A 21,529-nucleotide genomic window follows, 5' to 3' on the forward strand; every position below is an offset into this window, starting at 1 on the left:
GGAGCGCAGGTGTGCGCACCTCCTCCCTGGCTGTGGGGCGCCCGGCCAGCCCGCCTGGGTGTCCCCCCAAGTCCCTTCTGCAGCTCATCTCACCCGCCGCCCTGACTCTGTGGAGCCCCGGGACAGGGTGCGCACCCCCCGCTCTTTTTACGGCCCAAACCGGGCAGCTTCCACGGAGAAGCCCCCCCCCACCCCCAACCCCGCGGTCCCAGGCAGAGCTGAGGTCGCCGAAGCCGGCAGGTGGCCCTGGAGGCTCTCTTCCCTGGGGAGCATTTTCTGCGGCCGGAGGGGAGCGCGGCCCGACACAGTGCCGGGCGGCGGGGTCGGAGAAAGGAGCTAGGCGTGGAGGAGCGGCTGGACTGGGCTGGGGAAGGAGCGCGGAGGGAGGAGCGCCGGGAGGAAGGGGCCGAGCCGGGAGAGCCCCCGCCCCGGGAGGAAGGGGAGGAGGCCGGGTGTTTCCTGGCGCATTCCCGACCCGCCTCGGTGACTCATTCGGCCGGGAAACTCCCAGGGCCCGCCCGGGACCCCGGAGCCGCCGCCGCGGACCAAGGTGAGGAACGCTGCCGCCTCCGCCCCACCCCGCCGCCCAGGTGGGATCCGGACCTCGCTCGAAACCCGGCCGGGAGGGAGCTGGAAGGCGGCGGTGCCGGGCCGGGGCCCCGCGAGCGGCCGGGACTTGGACCTCGGCCGCGCGGCCTCCCCGGCTGCGCCGCCTCCCAGGATGGCCCTGGCCACCGCGCTCCGGCCCGGGAGTCGCGGACCCCTGCTCCAGCGCCCCCGGCACGTAGCGAATCTCCAGTGCGGACGGGGTACATTGGGGTTTTGCAGTTATTGTTGGAAAGCAAGGAGCAGGCGGTTTGCGCTGAGGTCGTGCTTTGTGCCCCTCTCTGAGGGAAGGAGGGAGACTCTGGAGCGAGACCATTTTGCAGATTCTTGGAGAGAGGAGTTTGGGGCTTTGTTAAGGAGCCGGGATTGTTACTTGGGCAGCGCGGTTCAGTACAGCCAGACTAAATTGTGTATTTCAAGCCTGAAATGCGTGCTCCTAATTCGCAGCGCTTGGTGGGCGGGAGAAAAGGGCGGAAGAGTAATTTGGCAGTGGGGCTTAAGGAGCGTTTTCTAAGCCGAGAGAGGTGTCCGGACCACGTCCACTCTAGTGTCAGGTCTGAACGGCAGGATAGCGTTGCTTATGAAGCCCCGTGTTGGACGGTCTGCGCCTCTGTGGGAGACCTGGGAGTTTCCCTTTACAGGAGAGGAGGGTCCTGTGCGCCTCGCCGCACAGTGTTTGGCCGAAGCTGGTGAGCCGGGAGGTATTTCTTGGCCGTTTTCGACGTGATTCCGTCAATGATCCGTGATTGAATCAGCAGTGATTCCCCTTGCCTAGCTCAGGTTGCTGTTCTTGACAACTCACCAGCGGCTCCAGCGGCTCGGGGCTCGTGCTGGAAGATCCTGCCCGGGCCGCTCGGCTGGGGCGCCGGCCTGTGACGGTGCGCGCCGGTGCCTGCCGTCCCTTCTCCCTGAAGGCCGGCCCTTCGAGGTTTTCCGAGTAAAGCGCAGATCTACGCGCACGGAGCCCGAAGAAAACAATCAGGGCCACGGCAGGTTTGCGTTTGTGGGAATTCAGTTAGGAAGGTGGTGCCAACGCTGCCTTCGCGCAGCGGCATCATCTCTGTGCCAGAGGCGAACCAGGGAAATGTGGTGTCAGACATTTCCTGTGTTAATACATACATTTGTGTGCTCATAGGTCGCCCAAAGAAAAGTTACTCCCCAAGTGTTTTTGTTTTGTATGTGTGTTTACTTAAATTTATTTTTAAGTTGACACATAGTAAGATTCACTTTGTGGGGTACAGTTCAGTGAGTTTTAACAAATGCTTAGTGTAGTGTGACTACCACCACAGTCAAGATACAGAACAGTTTTATCACCCCCCTGAACTCCTTGTTGCTGTCCCTTTGTAGGCAACCCCATTCCCAATTCCTGACCCCTGATCTGTTCTCCATTCCTACAGTTTTGCTTTTTCCAGAATGTCATATGTGGTTTTTGAGTCTGGTTAGTTCACTTAGCGTAATGCGTTTGCGATTCATCCATACTCTAGTTTGTCCCTGGGGTAAAGACATTAAAGTTTAAAACTTGTACCACTAGGATACAACCTGAGCCATTCAAATAACACTTTTAAGTCATGAGAAAAATTACAGAACTTCAGCTTATTAAAAAAGTCAAATAGTACTCAACTACATATACTAAAAGTGAAATTCCCTCAGTACTTCTATCTTGGTATGTAGCCTTTTCTGTGCATACACATAGTTTTTGTTTGTGTGTGTTCTTTTTGTAACATAATGAGATTATACTGCATGCAGCATTATACTTTTTCACTTAATGATCTTGGATTATTTAAAGATGTTGGAAATCTTAACATGTTGGCACATACAGTATATATACACATGGATAGCCTTCATTCCTTTTAATGGCTGTATATAGTGTAGATGCACCACAATTTATTTAATCAACCACCTGTTAATTGACATTGTTATTTTACGTTTGTCACCCCCATAGTCAATGCTTGTGTGTATATCTTTATGTATATACTCAAGTTTATCGTTCTGGAAGTAAATTAGGGTCTAAATAATAGCTAACATTCCTTGAGTACTTACTTTGCTCCAGCATCGTTCTAAGCCAGGGCTACTACTTTTCCTGTAAAGGTCCAGATAGTGACTACTTACGGCTTTGCAGGCCGTATGGTCTCTGTCACAGCCTCCCCAGTTCCACTGTTGCAGCACAAGTTGGCACAGACAGTCTGTAATGAATGAGTATGGCTGTGCCCCAGTAGGACTTTGCTTGTAGAAGCAGACCGCGGGCTGTAGTTCGCTAACTCCTGAGTGCTCTACATACTAATTATTCTCATGACCCTCAGAGGTGGGTGCAATTATTACTCCCACTTTATGGATGAGGAAACTGACCAGGAGATGAAGTATGTCTCTAAAGTTACATGCCTGGTAAGTGGCAGAGCCAGACTTTGAATCCAGCCATCTGACTGCACACTCGTAAGTTAAAAATTAGAAGGAAGCTGCCAGTAATGCCTTCTGCAAAATGTTAGACCCTGGGACCTGACCCTCACACAGCTATTGAATCACTTACCTGCGATTTTTTGAAGGCACTGTGCTTGCTCAGGTACCACTCCAGGAGCACCTGCCTCCACTCCCCAGGTGGGCCAGTGTTCCCTCAGCCCCTCTCACTGTGTGACAGTCTGTGTCCTGGCTTTTGATCTGCGTTTCACTAGCACCAGTTTATAGAGGAGTCAGCTCAGTCAGTGCCTGGGGCTGCCCACTAGCCAGTGGGAAGAAAGATACACTTTGGCAGGTGAGATCAAGTTGGGTCCTGGCAAATCTACTGCTTTGACTTGTTGATGTCTGCTATATGTTCACCTGAGCCCCGGTGGGTATGTTGCTTGGACTACCTTCGACCATTTTTCTTCTTTGGTATCGTGGGAAAAGCACCTATTAGGTTGTGATGAAGATCAAGTGAGGTAATATATATAGGAAATGTACTGTATAAGGGGCTGTTACTATTCGTGCTATGTTTTCTAAAGCTTTTATATAACTAACCAGTCCTAGCTACTCATTGTTTTTGCAACCAAAATAAGTATAGCATGGGTTAACTACGTCTATGTAATTTAAAAACTTTATTTTAGCCAGGGCAATAAGGTCAGAAAAATAAATAAAAGGCAGATTGGAAAGAGAAAATAAAATTGTCCCTTTTTGCAGATGGTATCTACATAGAAAATCCAAGGAATCTATGAAAAAACTATTAGAACTAGTAAGTGAAGTTTAACAAGGTCACAAAATAACAGTCAACACATGTAAGTCAATCTTACTCTATATACGAGCAATGTGCAATTAGAAAGTTAAATTTTAAAAAATACCATTTTCAGCAGCTTCAAAAAATCAAATACTTACGTATAAATTTAATAAACCACATGCAGGATCTATATGCTGAAAACTACAAAATGCTGATGAATGAATCAAAGATCATGTAAATAAATGGAGAGGCACATTGTGGTCATGGGTTGGAACACTCAACATAGTAAAGATGTCAGTTCTCTCCAAATTGATCTATAGATTTAACACAATTCCAATCAAATACAGCAGCAAAAAAAATTTTAACTTAATTGACGTACAATGTACGTACTATAAAATTTACCTACTTCAAGTGGGCACTGATTTTTAGTAGATTTACGGAGTTGGGCAGCAGCACCATAATCCAGTTTTGGAACATACGGATCACCCCAGTAAGATTGCTCATGACCTTTCACAGTTAATCCCCATTCGTAGGCCCTGTTCCAGCTAATCACTAATTTGCTTTCTTTTAGAGATTTGCCATTTCTGGACATTTAACATAAACGAAAGTGTACAATTTGTGGTCTTTATGTGTGGCTTCCTTCATGTAGTATAATGTTTTTGGAGTTTATCCCTGTTCTAGTATGTACCAGCATTTCATTCCTTTTTGTTGCATTGTGTTCCATTGTATGGATATATCACATTTTGTTTAACCATTCATTAGATCCTTTTTTTGCCTGTTACGAATAACGGCTGCTATGAAGACTCATGTGCAAGTCTTTGCGTGGGCATATGTTGTAATGTCTTTTGGATAGAAATCTAGAAGTGTCCTTGCTGGGTCATAAGATATTTTTGTTTATTAGAAGTCTCAGGAGGATGCTTTTATAGACAAAAGACAAACTGACTCTAAAATTTATATGAAGGGGAAAATAAACTGGAATATCTGAAAAAAATGATTAAAAACAAAAATAAATTGGGGAAATCACCTAACCTGATTTTTTTTTTACTATAATAAAATATAAATAACCCAAAATTTACCATTTTAACCATTTTAAGTGTACAGTTTAGTAGCATTAAGTTGTACAGCCATTACCACTATCCATCCCCTAAACTTTGTCTTCATCCCAAACTGAACCTCTGCACTTATTTATTTCTTTATTTTATTGCAGTATAGTTGATGTACAATGTTTCAGGTGTACAGCAAAGTGATTCTGTTTTATATATATACACACATATATATACACATACATATACATACATACACACATCTGTTCTTTTTCAGATTTTTTTTCCATTATAAGTTATTATAAGATATTGAATATAGTTCCCTGTGTTATACAGTAGGTCCTTGTTAATCTATTTTATATATAATAGTACCTGTTAATCTCAAATTCCCAATTTATCCCTCCCCCCACTTCCCCTTTGGTAACCATAAGTTTGTTTTCTATGTCTGTGTCTGCACCCACTTAAACACTCACTCCCCATTCCCTTATTCCTCCAGCTCTTGGTAGCAACAGTTCTACTTCCTGCCTATGAACATGACTATTCCAGACACCAAATAAGCATTGCTATGAACATGGTAATTCAATGTTTAATTTCTTTGAGCAGTTGTCATACTGTTCTCCATAGCAGCTTCACCAGCCTTTCTGTGTACCAACGATGCACGAGGGTTCCAGTTTCTTCACATCCTCACCAACACTTGTTATTTTCTGGGTTTTTTTTTTTTTTTTTTTTTTACATAATAACCACCCTAATGGGTGTGAAGTAGTATCTCATTCTGGTTTTGATTTGCATTTCCCTAATGCTTAATGGTGTCGATCATCTCTTCATGTACTTATTTGCCATTTGTGTATCTTCTTTAGAGAAATGTCTATTCAAATCCTTTGTCCATTTTTTAATCATGTTGTTTGTTTTTTTTAGTGTTGAGTTGTAGGAATTCTTTATATATTTTGGATAACAATCCCTTATCAGATATATGATTTGCAAATATTTTCTCCCATTCTGTGAGTTATCTTTTCATTCTCTTGATAGTGTCCTTGGGTGCACAAAGATTTTTAATTTTCGTGTCCAGTTTATCTACTTTTTCTTTTGTTGCTAGTGCTTTTGGTGTCATATCCAAGAAATCATTGCCAAACCCAGTGTCATGAAGATTTTCTCATATGTTTTCTTCTAAGAGTTTTATAATTTTAGCTCTTCTGTTTAGGTTTTTTGTTCATTTGAGTTAATTTGTATATATAGTGTAAGGTGATGGTCCAATTTAATTCTTTTGCATGTGGATATCCAGTTTTCCCAGCACCATTTGTTAAAAAGACTGTCCTTTCTTCAGTGAATGGTCTTGACACCCTTGTTGAAAATCATTTGACCATATACACAAGGGTTTATTTCTGGGCTCTTTATTGTTTCATTGGTCAATGTGTCAGTCTTTATGCCAGTACCACACTATTTTGATTACTGTAGCTTTATAGTAAGTTTTGAACTCAGTAAATGTGAGACCTCCAGCTTTGTTGTTCTTTTTCAAGATTGTTTTTGCTATTCTGGGTCTTTTGAGATTCCATATTAATCTTTAGGTGGGTTTTTCTATTTCTGCAAAAAATGCTTTTGGAATTTTGAAGGGGATTACATTGAATCAGTAGATGGCTTTGGATTATATTGTAAATTTTTTTTTTTTTTGGCTGCCCCACGTGGCTTGCGGGATCTTAGTTCCCTGACTAGGGATCAAACCCAGGCCACTGGCAGTGAGAGTGTGGCGTCCTAACCACTGGACTGCCAGGGAATTCCCTATATTGTCATCTTAATAATATTAAGTCTTCCAGTTCATGAACATAGAATATCTTTCCATTTATTTGTGTCTTTAATTTCTTTCAGCAGTGTTTTGTGATTTTAAAAAGTATTTATTTTGGCTGCGCCAGGTCTTATTTGCGGCATGCAGATCTTCGTTGCGGCATGCATGCGGGATCTAGTTCCCTGACCAGGGATCGAACCCAGGCCCCCTGCGTTGGGAGCACAGAGTCTTAACCACTGGACCACTAGGGAAGTCTATGTTTTGTAATTTTTAGTGTATGAATCATTCACCTCCTTGGTTAAATTTATTCTTTTTTTTTTTTGGTTGTGTTGGGTCTTCATTGTGGCGTGTGGGTTTTCTTTCTCTAGTTGCGGCTCACGGGCTCCGAAGACCCTGGGCTCTGTAGTTTGCAGCACGTGGGCTCTCTTGTCAAGGCCCGCGAGCTCAATAGTTGTGGCGCCCAGGCTTAGCTGCCCCACGGCATGTGGGATCTTAGTTCCCCGACCAGGGATCGAAACTGCGTCCCCTGCTTCGGAAGGCGGATTCCTTACCACAGGACCACCAGGGAAGTCCCTAAATTTATTCTTAAGTTTTTTTTCTTTTTGATGCTATTGTAAATGGAATTGTTTCTTAATATTCTTTTTGAAATGTTCATTGCTAATGTATAGAAATGCAGCTGATTTTTATGTGTTGCTTTTGTATCCTGCAGCTTTGCTTAATTCATTTATTAGCTGTAACAGGTTTTTTCGTAAAATCTTTAGGATTTTCTACATATAGGATCATGTTCTTTGTGGTTTCATGTATTCTGAGGTTGTTTCATTAGGTGAATATGTTAATAGTTGTTACATCTCACTGATGGAGTGATCATTTTGTCATAACGTTTCTAGTAACAATTTTTGTTTTCAAGTCTATTTTGTCTAATATTTATCTAATATTAGTATAGCTACTTCTGGCCACTTTTGGTTTCTCTTAGCATGTTATATCTTTTCCCATCTTTTTCGTTTCATCCCCCCTGTATCTTTGAATTTAAAATTTGTCTCTCACAGCATGTTTTTTTTTTTAAGTATTTGTTTATTTATTTATTTATGGCTGTGTTGGGTCTTCGTTTCTGTGAGAGGGCTTTCTCTAGTTGTGGCAAGCGGGGGCCACTCTTCATCGCGGTGCGCGGGCCTCTCCTGTTGCGGAGCACAGGCTCCAGATGCGCAGGCTCAGTAATCGTGGCTCATGGGCCCAGCTCACAGCATGTTTTTTTAATCCATTCTCTCCATGTCTACCTTTTGATTGTCTACTCCATTTACACTTAATGCAGATAACATATGGTAGGATTTACATTTGCCATTTTGTTATTTGTTCTTTTTATATCTGGAAACCCTTTGGCCATAAGTGAGGGGCTTAGGGACAGAGCTTACGCTCTGTAGGAGCCAGTAGAGAACCTAGCACCATGAATGGGGCTTAAACATGGCAGCTCTGGCCTGAATTCAGGCTATCTAATAAGATTTCAGAGCACTCCAGGGATAAGATTTGCATTTATATGAACTTTCTGTGTTAAAGGCCTCTCAGACCATGGTCTCAAGAACATAGGGATGTGTTTTTTACCTTTGTGTTGGTTTGAGCCTGGCGTGCACTTGTGCTGTTCAGCAGAAGCTCGTTGAGCATTCATTTACCTGGCTGTGCCCCCATCCAACTTCATCATGACTGCCTCACCTCCACACAAGGCTGTGGGGACAGAAATCACAGGCCTTGAACTGTGGCTTTCACATCTTTTAGTTGTGAATCAGACAAATGGACAGTGAAAGCTACTGTGACTTTTGAAACAAGCATATTTGTGATTTGTATTTATATCTCAGATACTTCACTCGCCAAGGTTGTCAGGCCCTGTTCTTCACTCTCTCGGGGGAATTTTGTTCCACAGGAGAGAAAAACCAATGCCTAGAGAGCCGTGAGTTTCATCTTGGAACCTGATTTGACAGCCAGAATTTTACGTTCAGAGCTAGCATGGCCATTCCTTGTGCCTGTGTTGTCCTGGCCAGGACTGGGGTGGCAGGGGGAGGGTGGGCGATGATTCATCCTTGAAGATACTCACAGAAGAAGGTACACTTTGCTCTGAAGAACCACACCGCCCCAGGTCAGAAGTGGTGATGAGGATTTGCATTATATTTAAATCCCTATCTAAAGCTTGACCTACTCAAGCTGTTCCATTTTAAAGAATTTTCGTCTTTTTCCACAAATCCTGCTTGGAAGGACCAGTCTCCACAAAACCAATGAGCTTTAAAACCACCTGGACTCTTGATTCATTGGGGTTGTCTGTCCCCAGGGGTCATGGAATAACTAAGTGTGTTAAATCAAGCAGACCTGTGCATGTGCATGATAATTGCACAGATTCTGGAGAGTAAAGTTTTGCTCCTGCCCTGGAGACCACACTGATAAGGGTTTTGTACATGCAAGTTGGGTTTCCTCCTTTGCTTTGATTGAGGTGTGTGTGTGTGTGTATTAGTCAGGGTTCTCCAGAGAAACAGAACCAATAGAGTATGTTTATATATAGAGAGAGAGATTTATTTTAAGGAATTGGCTCCCGTGATCGTGGAGGCTGGCAATTCTGAATTCGGAGTCGGCAGGCTGAGACCCAGGAAGAGTTGATGTTGCAGCTTGAGTCCAAAGGCCCCCTGGGGGCAGAATTCAAATCCAAAGAGGACCTTGGTTTTTTTCTCTTAAGGTCTTCAACTGTTTGGACGGGGCCCACCCACACTATGGAGGGTTATCGGCTTTACTCAGAGTGTGCCCATTTAAATGTAAATCACACTTACGAAATACCTGCACAGCAACATCTAGACTAATGTTTGACCAAAAACTGGATTATACCATAGCATAGTCAAGGAGACACATAGAATTAATCATCATAGGGGATAGTTTTTATTTTGTATTTTAACTTGCATTTTAGATAGTTGCCTCCTCCAACAAAGATTGGCTTCAAGGTAAGCCCCATGCAAAGGGTGGAAAGGGATTTGGGCGGGGTGGGGGGGGATCCCTGCGCTCTGGAACTGCCAGCTGAGCCAGGGAAGAATCAACACTGCCTACCCTCCCTCCACCAGGAAGAGGGAACACATCCTTCCACATGTCACTGCCAGACCCTGCACACAAGCTCTGAGAGGCCGTGACCCTCTCAGTGGCCGCAGATGGCCCCAGGTACACCAGAGGTGGATAGAGCAGTTAGTTCACTCCGGGGAGCCTCTGCCAGGACGGCCGAGGTCTGGGGCAGCTGCCACGGAAGATGTGACTTCCTGCCCTGCACTTCTGTGTGACCGTGAGCCGGGTTCTCTGTGTATCACCCGGACTCCAGTGGCACGTTTTGGGCTAACCCCACAGGTTGTGTGGAATCGGTTGTGACTCCGGAAGGGCTCTTGAGAAGCTCCTGGAACTCTCCGTTGTCTTGATCCTGCCTTGAGGTCAAGGCAGGAGGGAAAATGTGCTGTATTATAGGGCCTCTGGGGTGTGACTCAGCCTAGGGGTCCTCCCAGACTGGGGCACAGGCAGCCTGGGTGCTGCGGCGCTGTGGGCCTCGGCGCCTCGTGCGAGACACAGCCGTGCGTGCCCTTCCTGCGGACTCCGAGCGTGACAGGCTCGAGTTCCCTCCGAGTTCTCCCTTTTCCCGAGGTCGGGTGCATTTCGGCAGAGTTAGCCCCCGTTGTGTTTTGCGCGGGCGTGTTTTGGGAACTCTGCGCCTCAGAAGCTTGTGATTGGCTTTACAGCGACTGGGGCGTGCACCCCGCTGGACACCCCCCCCCCCCGGCTCCCCCCGAGGGCCCAGCTTCCGCCCGCTGGGGACACGTGCGTCGCCATCCGTCCCAGGTCCCCTAGCCGCGGTCGGGCCAGGCCGCCTTCACACTCCTGCACGGCTCTCCGGGACTTACAGCCTACCGGTTCCCTACTTTTTCCCGGCCTTCTGCCCCTTCTGCCCCTTCAGCCGGCAGCTCCCAGGAAGGGGTGGGGGAGGGCAGCGCCCACGGACGCACCACGGCCCCGGCCCCAGCTGATGCTCCCGAGCGCCTCAGGTTGTTGAAGAAGTTTAAGTAAATTATGTACACTCATCAGTATTTCTCCTTTCGTCTTTTATCTGCTTCTTTATTAGCTTCCCCCGCCCTCCCCCTCCCCTCCCCCTCCCCTCCCCTCCCCTCCCCCTCCCCTCCCCTCCCCCCTCCCCCCTCCCCCCCCCACACAAGGGCAGAGGTGATTTTGGGAATCGCAGCATTTCAGGGCCCAGCCATTGCCGACTGCTCACGCCATCCCTAAAAGGCCTCCGTGCGTGTGCCCCGGTGGGTGTGTCTGTCCACACGCGCTGGATAAGGCATGAAGTGCGCACAGTCCGTAATAGCTAGAGAGCTTGCAGAGACGTGGGAGGCAGCCCTGAATTTGCCGGTTGGTTGTGGCGGCTTTGTGCCAGTTGCAGAACTCCCCACGCCACACCCTTGGGGCCAGGCTGGTGAACTGTAGTGGGGCTGCGCTTGCCTGGGGCCGCAGGTCCTCCTGCCTTCCTGCGTGCCTGGCATCTTTGGAGGATCGAGCCCTTTTTAAAGGTTTGTCTGTATGTTTGCTAGGGCTCCTGCATCAAGGTACCACAGACTGAGGGGCTTAAACAACCGGTATTTATTTCCTTGCGGTTCTGGAGGCTGGAAGTCCAAGACCAAGGTGTCAGCAGCGTTGGTTCTTTCTGAGGCCTCTGTCCCTGGCATGTAGATGGCCACCTTCCCACTGTCTTCACATGGTCTTCCTTCTGTGCCTGTGTGTGTCCTGATCTCCCCTTCTTGTAAAGGGCACCAGTCACATTGGATTAGGACCCACCCTATGACTTCATTTTACTAATTACCTCTATACATCTCCAAATATAGTCAGTCTGAGGTACTAAGAGTTCGGACTCAGAAGGGGGACACAATTCAGCCCCTAGCAGTTCATTTAGTTACAACGATGAGGTTGGTGCCTGTGAGCCACTGGTTCTTGCTGCTCCTTGAGGACCTGGCAAGGAGGCGGGAGAAGATGTGTAGCTATCAGGGAGGCTCAGTTCCTCGTCCTCGCGAGGCAGAAATACAGACACTCCAGCGTTTTCTTCTGTCGCTTCAAAGGATTATATGGTCCACCCTGTGTCGGAGACTACTGCCCTAAAACATTTTCTCAAAATGTGGGCCAGAGACTCCAACCTCAGAATCAAGAGGTGCGTGTGGGCCGGGCATTAAACATGCAGGTGCCCCCGGCACTCAGCTCCACCAGGTCGGGACAAGGTGTGAGAGTGAACATTTGCGCCAAGTATCTCTGGTGATTGTTTTAGTTACAGCCAGCTCATACCCCAGCTCCCGGGGGTGCTGGGCAGGAGGAGGCCACTTTTAGGATTTTATGGTACTCTGAATAAAGTACAGGCAGACATCATTTAATTGCTCTTTGCTTTAGTGCATTTCCCAGATAGTGCGTTTTTTACAAACTGAAAGTTTGTGGTGACCCTACATCAAGCAAGTCTGTTGGTGCCATTTTTCCTTCAGCATTTGCTAACTTCATGTCTTTGTGTCACATTTTGGTAATTCTTGCAATATTTTAAACTTTTAAATTATTTTTATATTTGTTATGGTGATCTATGGTCAGTGATCTTTGATGTTACTATGACTTGCTGCAGGCTCAGATGATGGTTAGCATTTTTTAGCAATAACATTTTTTAATTAAGGTATGTACATTGTTTTTGTTTTTTGAAGAGATAACCATTATTTAGTCTCTCGATGCCAAGTAATTCTGAGCTGCTTTTACATTACCACAATAGCATGCTTTTCAGAACACATTTCTAGCACCCTTATTATTTTCCCTCCAGTATTGTCATCAAATACTCCTGGTTGACATTCCTATGGGACTCTTGGCCTGTCGTCTCTGCTATCACAGGGGAACCCCACACATTATTTCCAACTCAAAAGCAATACTAAAATACAGTGAATTTCTAGTCTTGATAAATACCACTGTCAAAAATACAGTCTTGAATTTCTTGTGCACAATGTTAAATAAAAATATTCTACTATTTACTTAAAAGCATGGCAGAGTTTGAATGGTGGCAAAAGGGATATGGGACATTTGGGGCAGCAGCAGCATGAATCAATCACATAGTAGAGAATGATAATAAAAACACTAGCTAGTAGTTATTAAGCACTTTTGTGTATTAGCCACTATTATTTAGACCAAGTCTGTACATTGTTTTTTAAGAAATAATGCTATTGCACACTTAATAGACTACAGTATAGTGTAAACATAACTTTATATGGTCTGGGAAACCAAAAACCTTTATTTGCTTTATTGTGATGGTCTGTAACTGAACCCGCAGTATCGCTGAGGTATGCGTGTACTCACCCTATCAGCTTTGTAGTAGCCTGAAAATGTTTGTTTGCAAAAACTCTTAACTCTTGATGACTTTTTAATTACCACAGGGGGGGAAAAAAAAGATGTAGACAATTAGAACTATTCAGGGGGCTTCCCTGGTGGTGTAGTGGTTGAGAATCCGCCTGCCAATGCAGGGGACACGGGTTCGAGCCCTGGTCTGGGAAGATCCCACATGCCACGGAACAACTAAGCCCGTGCGCCACAACTACTGAGCCTGTGCTCTAGAGCCCGTGAGCCACAACTACTGAGCCCATGTGCCACAACTACGGAAGCCCGCGTGCCTAGAGCCCATGCTCCACAACGAGAGAAGCCACCACAATGAGAAGCCCACGCACTGCAACAAAGAGTAGCCCCCGCTCTCCGCAACTAGGCACAGCAACGAACACCCAACACAGCCAAAAATAAATAAATAAAATAAATAAATTTATTTTAAAAAAAAGAACTATTCAGGAAGGAACTTTAAATAGGTGGCCTTAGGGCCCGGTGGCTGCAGGCAGAGCTACTAGCTGCTGCCTCACCCCCAATCACTGACAAGGCAGTGATTACACATTCTAGCTCAGCCTGAAACCTGAAATCTCATATATATGTATATTAAACTGTTCGTTGTGGGCAATTCCTTAATGTACAGAGGCACGGAAAATATTGAATAGTATATGAACCCTCAACAGTGGTCTGGGCTCACCTGTAACCCCTGCCCACACTGCTGTTGTGAAGCAAGTCCCAAGAGCACTGTCTCATCTGAGTCATAAACACTTCATTCAGTACATGTCTCCAAGAGAGAGGAGTTCTACTTAAAAACATAAATGCTCTTGGAGTTTTGCTGCTTTTTTCTGGGCCAGAGGTGGAAATGGTTTTGCATTTTTTAAGACCTCTCGCTATTTTGTATAAGCTGGTTTCTTCAGATCCTAAAAATCGGGGAAGTGTAAAATTATTAAGTAATTGAAGCTAAACGTTTGGAGTGTATATATATTTTAAACAAAGCCCACCATTCTGCAGTGGTCTGAAGCATTTGATTATAGCACAAAAATGATCCCTGCTGAGGGCTGACTTGCCTGAGGATGTGTGGTCCCTGGCCCAGATCTCGAACAGGTCTGTCAGAAGCGTTCTTTAGGAGTGCAGCACTCTGGGCAGACAACAGGGATTCCCAAGGCAGTTGCTCTGATCGGAAAGATGCGTTTCACTCTCAGGTGGACGCAGGTGTGTAACCTGCTCTGCGTCACAGCAGAGAGGAGCCACCGAAACACCTGCAGTCACGGACACAGATCTGTTTTCAACATTTTTCATTCCCTTTCCCTTATGTTCACAAAAAGTTTTCAGAGAGATATTCCATTTTTCACTCTTTTTAAATAATTTCAACCTTACAAAAATTGCAAAAATAAAAATAATACAAAGAACACATGACAAAACTCTTTTGCATCAATTTGAGGCCCTTTATCCCCCAGTGCCTGTGTGTATTTCCTAAGGATAAGGATATTCTCTTACATACCCACAGAACAATTACCAACTCTGGTCCTTTATAGAAAATGTTTGCTAATCCCTGTTCTAGAGAATCCATTGCACATATTAATGTGCAAAATTTTCCTCACAGTTTACAATAACAAACACCGTGTTATAGGGAGCTTCAGGAGACAGCACACAGACTGGTTCATTCGCTCAGTGGAATAGTATACATCTGTCAAAACAGCACTTCAGAGCAGCATGTGACAGTGTGTGGATGCCTCTTAGTAATAGCAGTGAGAAAAGTAAGTCAGACAATTACGTATATTGATAGCATAATACCCCTTTTATAAAGACTGAATTTTAAAAGTGCCTTTTTGAAAATATGTATAGATGAGGTGCAACTTGTACAAAAGAAGGCAGGGTATTGATGGCCAGGTGGGATTTGCTGTATATCACAGGCAGGACCCTAGCTTTTGTTGTGGATGGTGGTTCACCTGTCTTTATGACATCATTTTAACATAACAAGGTGAGAACGGGCCAGGGTCTAGGAACTATTATGCATCTGAGGTCCAACAAAAAAATTCCTAACATCAATCAGTTACTGAACTTTTTATGGATCTCAATATTACTTTCAAGTTAATTCTTTGAGATTACCTGCTGCCTCAGAACTGTTTCTCAGATGGGCAATTGTTTGACTTCTGACAGAGGGTCAGCAGTTTGCTCAGATGGGGGCTGTGCGTTAGAAACTGCTCCCTTCCCTGGTTGGGGCTGGCACAGTTCTTCCTACTTGGTACATTTATAAGTGAAAGAGGGAATTCCAAAGGCAAAAGTCTGAAAAGTTGATATGGTAAAAATTTTAAACTGAGGTTTCAAAGAAAAAAGTAAGTGACATAAGAAGGCAAGTAGTGTGACCTGGGAAAATTTTTTGTAGCAACTTTCACACAGTTTTAATGTCTTTAATAAAGAGGTATAGTTGAGTACTTGACATTGATGAGGAAAATACCGAGATTTCAAAGGACAAAATAACAAGAAAACAAACCAAGCTGGCAAGTCACAAAAGAAAAAAAAAATGGGTCACTGTATAAAAATTTGTTCAACTTTAATAGGAATAAAAGTAATGCAAATTAAAAGAACATATAGATGCGATTCCACTTATTAAATTGTAAAAATGCAAGTGATCCTTGGTTGCTGTGATGAGGTGCCATGCTGGTGTCTGCGGGACCCTGTGGGAGGGCACCTCACCTGAATCCACCTGTCGCTTTTTAAAAATTGAGAAATAATGGACATACATTATATCACTTTCAGGTATAATGATTTGATATATGCATATATTGTGAAATGATCACCACAGTATGTCTAGTTAACATCACCTTACATGGTCACAAAAAAATTTTTCTCTTGTGATGAGAACTTTTAAGATCTGTTTTCTTAGCGGCCTTCAAATATGCAATACAGTATTATTAACTGTAGTCACCATGCTGTACATTACATCCCCATGACTTATTTATAACTGGGAGTTTGTACCTTTTGACCACCTTCACCCAGTTCTCCCACTCCCTGCCTCTCACACCACCAAGCTATTCTCTGTATCTATGAGTTTTGTTTCCTTCCTTCCTCCCTCCCTCCCTTCCTTCCTTCCTTCCTCCCTTCCTTCCTTCCTCCCTCCCTCCCTTCCCTCCCTCCCTCCCTCCCTTCCTTCCTCCCTCCCTCCCTCCCTTCCTCCCTTCCTTCCTTCTTGCCTTCCTGCCTTCCTTCCTTCCTTCCTCCCTCCCTCCCTCCCTTCCTCCCTCCCTTCCTCCCTTCCTTCCTTCCTTCCTTCCTCCCTTCCTTCCTTCCTTCCTCCTTCTCTCCCTCCCTTCCTGCCTTCCTTCCTTCCTTTCTTTTTAAGATTCCACATACAAGTGAGATCATACAGTATTTGTCTTGCTCTGCCTAACTTATTTCACTTAGCATAATACATGTCTTGGCTACTGTAAATAATACTACAGTGAACATGGGGTACAGATATCTTTTTGAATTAGTGATTTTGTTGCTTTTGGATAAATGGCCAGAAGTGGGATTGATGGATCATCTCCTGCAGCTGTGAAGACATTCATGCGATTTAAGAATCCCCTCCTGGGATGTGCTGCCGAGGAAGTCATCTGGAAACACCATCGTCCCTCGCTATCCGCCGGGGGTTGGTTCCAGGAGCTCCCGTGGATACCAAAATCCACGGGTGCTCAAGTCACTTATATAAGATGGAAGTTGTACCATGAATACAGTCAGTCCACCGTATCCCGAGGTTTTGCATCTGTGGATACAGAGGACCGATTAGACTGGACTTTTCTGCCCAGATATGGTCATCTTAGGCTTTTCTCTAGAAGGTAAAAATTTGTTAAAGGGCTCACACGAAGGGAAGGCTTAGAAGGACTGCTGGGTCGGAGTTCTTGGTGAGCATTTACGAGGAGGCTGTGTAAGCAAGGACGAGGCCGCCTTCCAGTATGGAGTGGCGCTGGCGATGGAGCCTGGGCAGGCAGCGTCTGGGTCTGTGTGCGGGGGGCCAGGCCTTCCCTGCGGTGAGCTGGGGAAGTGTCCGCCCCTGGCAGGCCTGTGTGCAGGCTCACTCTCCCTCTTTCTGGGGCAGGAAGCGGCCCCGGTGTCACAGTGGATGGGGAGCCCCCAGCCTAGTCGGGAGGTTGGTGGCACCCTCTCCATGGTGTGACCCCCCGCCAGTGCCAGAGACCGCCGAGCTTGGCTCCATCCTGGAAAGAACACGCTGATCTGCTACTGTCATCTCCCCTCGTGTCTTAAACATGCACTGGATTCTGTGTGAAAGATGAAGGCCACCGCAGTCACTAGTAGACCAGAGGGATCCCAGACCGTGGGGGAAAACAACGCCCCCCCCGCCCCCCAGGAGAACCCACCCCGTCCCAACCTCCATCCCACAGCAGTGCGTCTGGCTCCGTGGGGCTCACCTGTGTGCTTGGTGCGTGGCCGCGGCAGCTGTGGAGCATTTCCGTCCCCCAGGGACCCGCTGGGGGTGGCGGGAGTGGCAGGGCGCAGCGCAGAGGTGTCAGGCTGGGCCCGTGTGGGCGCTGCACACTGCGAGGGATTGAGACTTTGCTCTGGAATCCTAGGTCCATTTCCGTCTTTTGTTGATTGATTTATATTTGCATCAGGTTCATTTTTCATACAAATCTCAGGAGGCATCCCAGTTCGTAAAATAAACACAGGGCTACTCTGCCTTGCCATCGTGGGGCACCTCGGAGTTCCAGGGAACATGGTTTGAGAACCACAGCTGTAAGCATATAAGCAGGAGAGCAACAGGATCAGAGTCCTAGTTTAAAAGGAATGAAAAAGGAGCATGGCAGGCTTGAGGGCGGCATAGGAGCTCAGGGTTGGGAAGAGGCCGGGCAGGCCACCCGGGGAGGAGGCATTCAGGAGGCAGAGACGCCGCTGTGTCTTGGGAAGACCCTGTCCCAGGTCTGCAGACTGAGGCTGAGGGGGCGGGAGAGCAGTGTCAGGAGGGAGGGGCTGACAGACTCAAGACTCCTCTGCGGGCTCTGTCTCAGACTTCACCTATTGTCATGATTTTCAAGCAAACTTGATTTTTGTTTTTCTGTTGATGCAGCAATTGATTTGAGGTAATTGCAGAAGAGACCAGTGCTGCTTTCGAGAGTGGAATTTAAAATTTTTGTGCAGTTGCATTTCTTCAGTAGTAAAGCTGGGCAGAAGATGTTGTTTGTTTTTTAATTTTGAAGTTTTTGCCTAGAGATCATAGCAGCCCCATTCTCTCTCCCCACCCCACTTAATCTGGGGAAAGAGGCTGGAGTTGGAAAAACATGTTGTTTTAAAATGCGGGAGAGAAAGGCACAGTTGAATAAAGTATGCTTCTCTTCCTCAGATGATTTATTTCACATGTGAACAGATTGCACAAAAAATTGGATGTTTGTACTTTTCTGGGAAGTACTGTTATTTGTATATATAGAAGAGGAAGAAAATCAATGTGCGTCTTGTGCATGTTAGCAGAAACATTTCGTAGTTTGTTGTGGTTTGGTTATGCTGTGGGGTTTGACAAGTGAAATACTGTCAAGTTGTAAAGTAAAAGATATTACAAGTTTGGAGATGCTGGGGAGACCCTCTTTCCGGAAAAAACACCCTCGTGGCTCAGGTCACGTGGGCTTGAAGGGTGGCACTGACACACAGGCAGTGCTCTCACTGTGGTGCCACAGTCAGGACGTCTGGAGGGGCTTCTGAGCCATGAGTTCTGCATTTTCCCTCCTGTGGTTTTGCCATGTTTTGCAACCTTGGTGTCGAGCTGCCTTGGCAGTTCTATTTTAAAGCTTACTGGGCCTGTGCAGAATGCCTGCTTGCTGGCTCTTGGCTGGGATGCACCCTCACTTAGCTTTGCGTCTGACCCCGGGCCCCATCTATGCTGGATGCCATCCCTACCTGCGTATGGCGCTCACACAGCCTCCTGCCCGCCCTGCCCTGTCTGTCTGGCCCAGCATGCCCCCTGGTCTCCAGTTCCTGGCCCATGGGTTGGCGTCCCCCCGCTGTAGCCCTTTCTCGGGGCATCCAGTTGCCAGCTCCCGCTGCCTGACCCTCCAGGGCCTCAGGGTCAATTTTTAGTCCCATTTATGAGCTGGGTCCACATGCTACCCCCGCCCCCAGTCTGGTTCCCAGCCCCTCGAAGCCTACTGTTTATTAATAGGCACATACCTAGTGTAACAGTTTTAATTTCATTTCTGTTTTCATGGACAGTAAATTAAGACCTTGCCTTGACGAAAGTTATAGATTCTCTGAAACTATGTGCCAAGTTCTTTTATGGGTGTGTAAGACCAGTTGGATTTAAATGCTTGATTTGTGGAAGATTTAAATTCAGCTGCTTTTGGGAAGAGAAGTAACCAGAAACCGAGTTTGCTTGCTTAACTGCTTATGTTTTGAGCTGTTTCTCGTAGTGTTTTTAACCCAGCCTTCTACATGGTCGCCCTCCTCACGCTGATGTCCCTTCACCACTGGGCTCCACCTTTTTTGTTATTTATTTATATTCTTGGTCTTTGTTTTTACCTTATCCGCTGATAGATGAATGTTCTCTTCCAAATACATGCAAGTTATTCAACCAGAAAGTGTTTTAGCTGTTTTTTGTTTCCGGAGCAGTACTAGAGGTATAGAGGGTCATAGAAAAGAAATACATCTCCACGGTGATAGAAGTTTATCCTCTAATCTGGTGAAACACAAGGCCCCCCTCCGTGGCCCACGTCCTGTGCCAGGCCGGTCCCCACAGACGGTGCGGACTGAGGTTGTCTGGGCCTGGAGGAGGCCTTGTGTGTGGGTGGCAGAGGTGCATCAAGGGTCTGAACCAGGCCTGGACCCTTCAGGAGTGGATGCCTCCAAACGCTGCACTCTCTGGGGCCTTCACAGGGAGTCTGGACCGTGGACTCCCGAGGGCGCCCCTCCTCACTACCCCCACCATCTGTCCTTGCGCCTCACCTTTTTGACGTCCATCTCCTAAGGCACCTTTCTCGTCTTGCTCCTTTGTTTCATCTTGTCTCTGCAGCCAGTGTTCTGATGGGGAGCCTGTGTCCTCCCAGTGATACTGGCTTATTGAAAACACACACACACACACACACACACACATACTTTTTTTCTCTTTTCCTTTTAATCTCTTGGTGCCACCCATGCTACCAGGTTGAAAATTAGTCTCTCTCCGCTTTAATTTCTATTAATTCTCTGCAGCCTAGCCTAAGTGTTCTTTTTTTCTTTTTTAAAATTGTTGAATTATGTAAAGACTCGTTGTCTATTATTACCTTTTAACTGAACTGCCAGCAAACGGAGGAGCCTTCCCTTTCGTCCTGCCCAGAAACAGGGAAAACGATCAGATCATGCTCATTCAATGACAAAAGTTCTGTTATCTGCTGTTCTTGGTTTTGAAGTGTGTGGTGACAGCTGTGATTCACACAAACCGTCCTACCTTCTCCCTGAGCTGCTCACCGCAGCCCTTCCCCATCCCCAACGCCGTTCTCTCGACCCCAGCAGCTGGTCTGGGGTTCGGGCTCTCGCTGCCCCTCTCCTGCCCTCAGGCCTGGCCGGCTTCTCTACCGCTGTAATCTGCCTGTGTCCTCGGCCCAGGTGCACGCGGCGCCTGGCGCTGGGGTCCCGTTGCCTCTGCCCCTGCTCTGTGGCTGTGCGGCTCTGTGCCTTGCTCTGATCATCTGTCAGAGTGTGATGACCCCACCCTGAGGGTGACCGTGAGGATAACTTGTTGGGAAGTTGTAGGGTGATCTAGGCTGAGGGGTGGACGGTGCCATGTTGGGGAGAAAGGGGGGCAGCAGCCATGGGGTCTCTAGCCCGGCACTGGGAACCTTGACCTCCTGCCCACCTGAGGTTGCTTGACCCCCATCTGTGGTCCCCTGAGCCCACTTGGGGTTCTCTGATGCCTGCCTGTGGTGGCCACCTGAGGTTCAAAGGGTGCCTGCCTTGGGCCTTAGCTCTGGTCACACATCGGCTCCAAGTCCAGGAAGGGTGCCCCCAGCTCGCTCTGCTTGTGAGCTACGCCAGAAGTGTTGTCTAGGTGCTGGTCCTGGGTGGAGTGGGGTTGGTGCCGCTCCATGCAGGGGTCCGTGTCATGGCAGGAGAGAGGAGGTCCCCTTACGGAGGCAGGATTTCAAAGACCCGGCCCTGCACAGAACTGAGCCTGAGTTTCGGTTGCAAGATGGTGTGTCAGCGGAGTCAGAAGAGGCCCCTGGGCCCCGGGAGCCCCTCACCCAAGGGCAGGGGGCAGGGAGCATAGGAGGAGGAAGCAGCTGGGCCCGGGGTCTCGCTGGCTGTGAGTGTTGCGGTGTCACAGCACAGCATCCCTGCATCTCGGCCCTACCGGGGAAACTCGCCCACTCTCCGCCTCTCCAGCTCACAGGCATGGGCACACCGTCCGAGTGCCAGGGCCCTGCCGTGGGGCCCCAGGACACTGCCAGTTAAAGGAACAAGCAGGGTGGGTGAAGTGCTACCAGCTCAGAGCTCTGGCTTCCCGCTCGCCCACCCTACCTGTGGGGAACTGTCCAGAGCATGCGTGTCCCCTGAGCCCTGGGGATCCCTGAG

General features: G+C 47.1%; 1 protein-coding gene across 1 annotated transcript in view; it reads left to right on the plus strand.

Moving 5' to 3' along the window:
• The first annotated feature begins 429 nt into the window (after positions 1-429).
• Positions 430-21,529, plus strand: part of CYFIP1 (cytoplasmic FMR1 interacting protein 1) — a 96,674-nt gene continuing 75,574 nt past the window's right edge. The window contains 1 exon segment of the mRNA XM_082465669.1: positions 430-550. The gene's annotated coding sequence lies outside the window, so the exon portion shown is untranslated.

Source organism: Balaenoptera physalus (assembly GCF_965194825.1).
Source record: "Balaenoptera physalus genome assembly, chromosome: 6".
Taxonomy (NCBI): domain Eukaryota; kingdom Metazoa; phylum Chordata; class Mammalia; order Artiodactyla; family Balaenopteridae; genus Balaenoptera; species Balaenoptera physalus.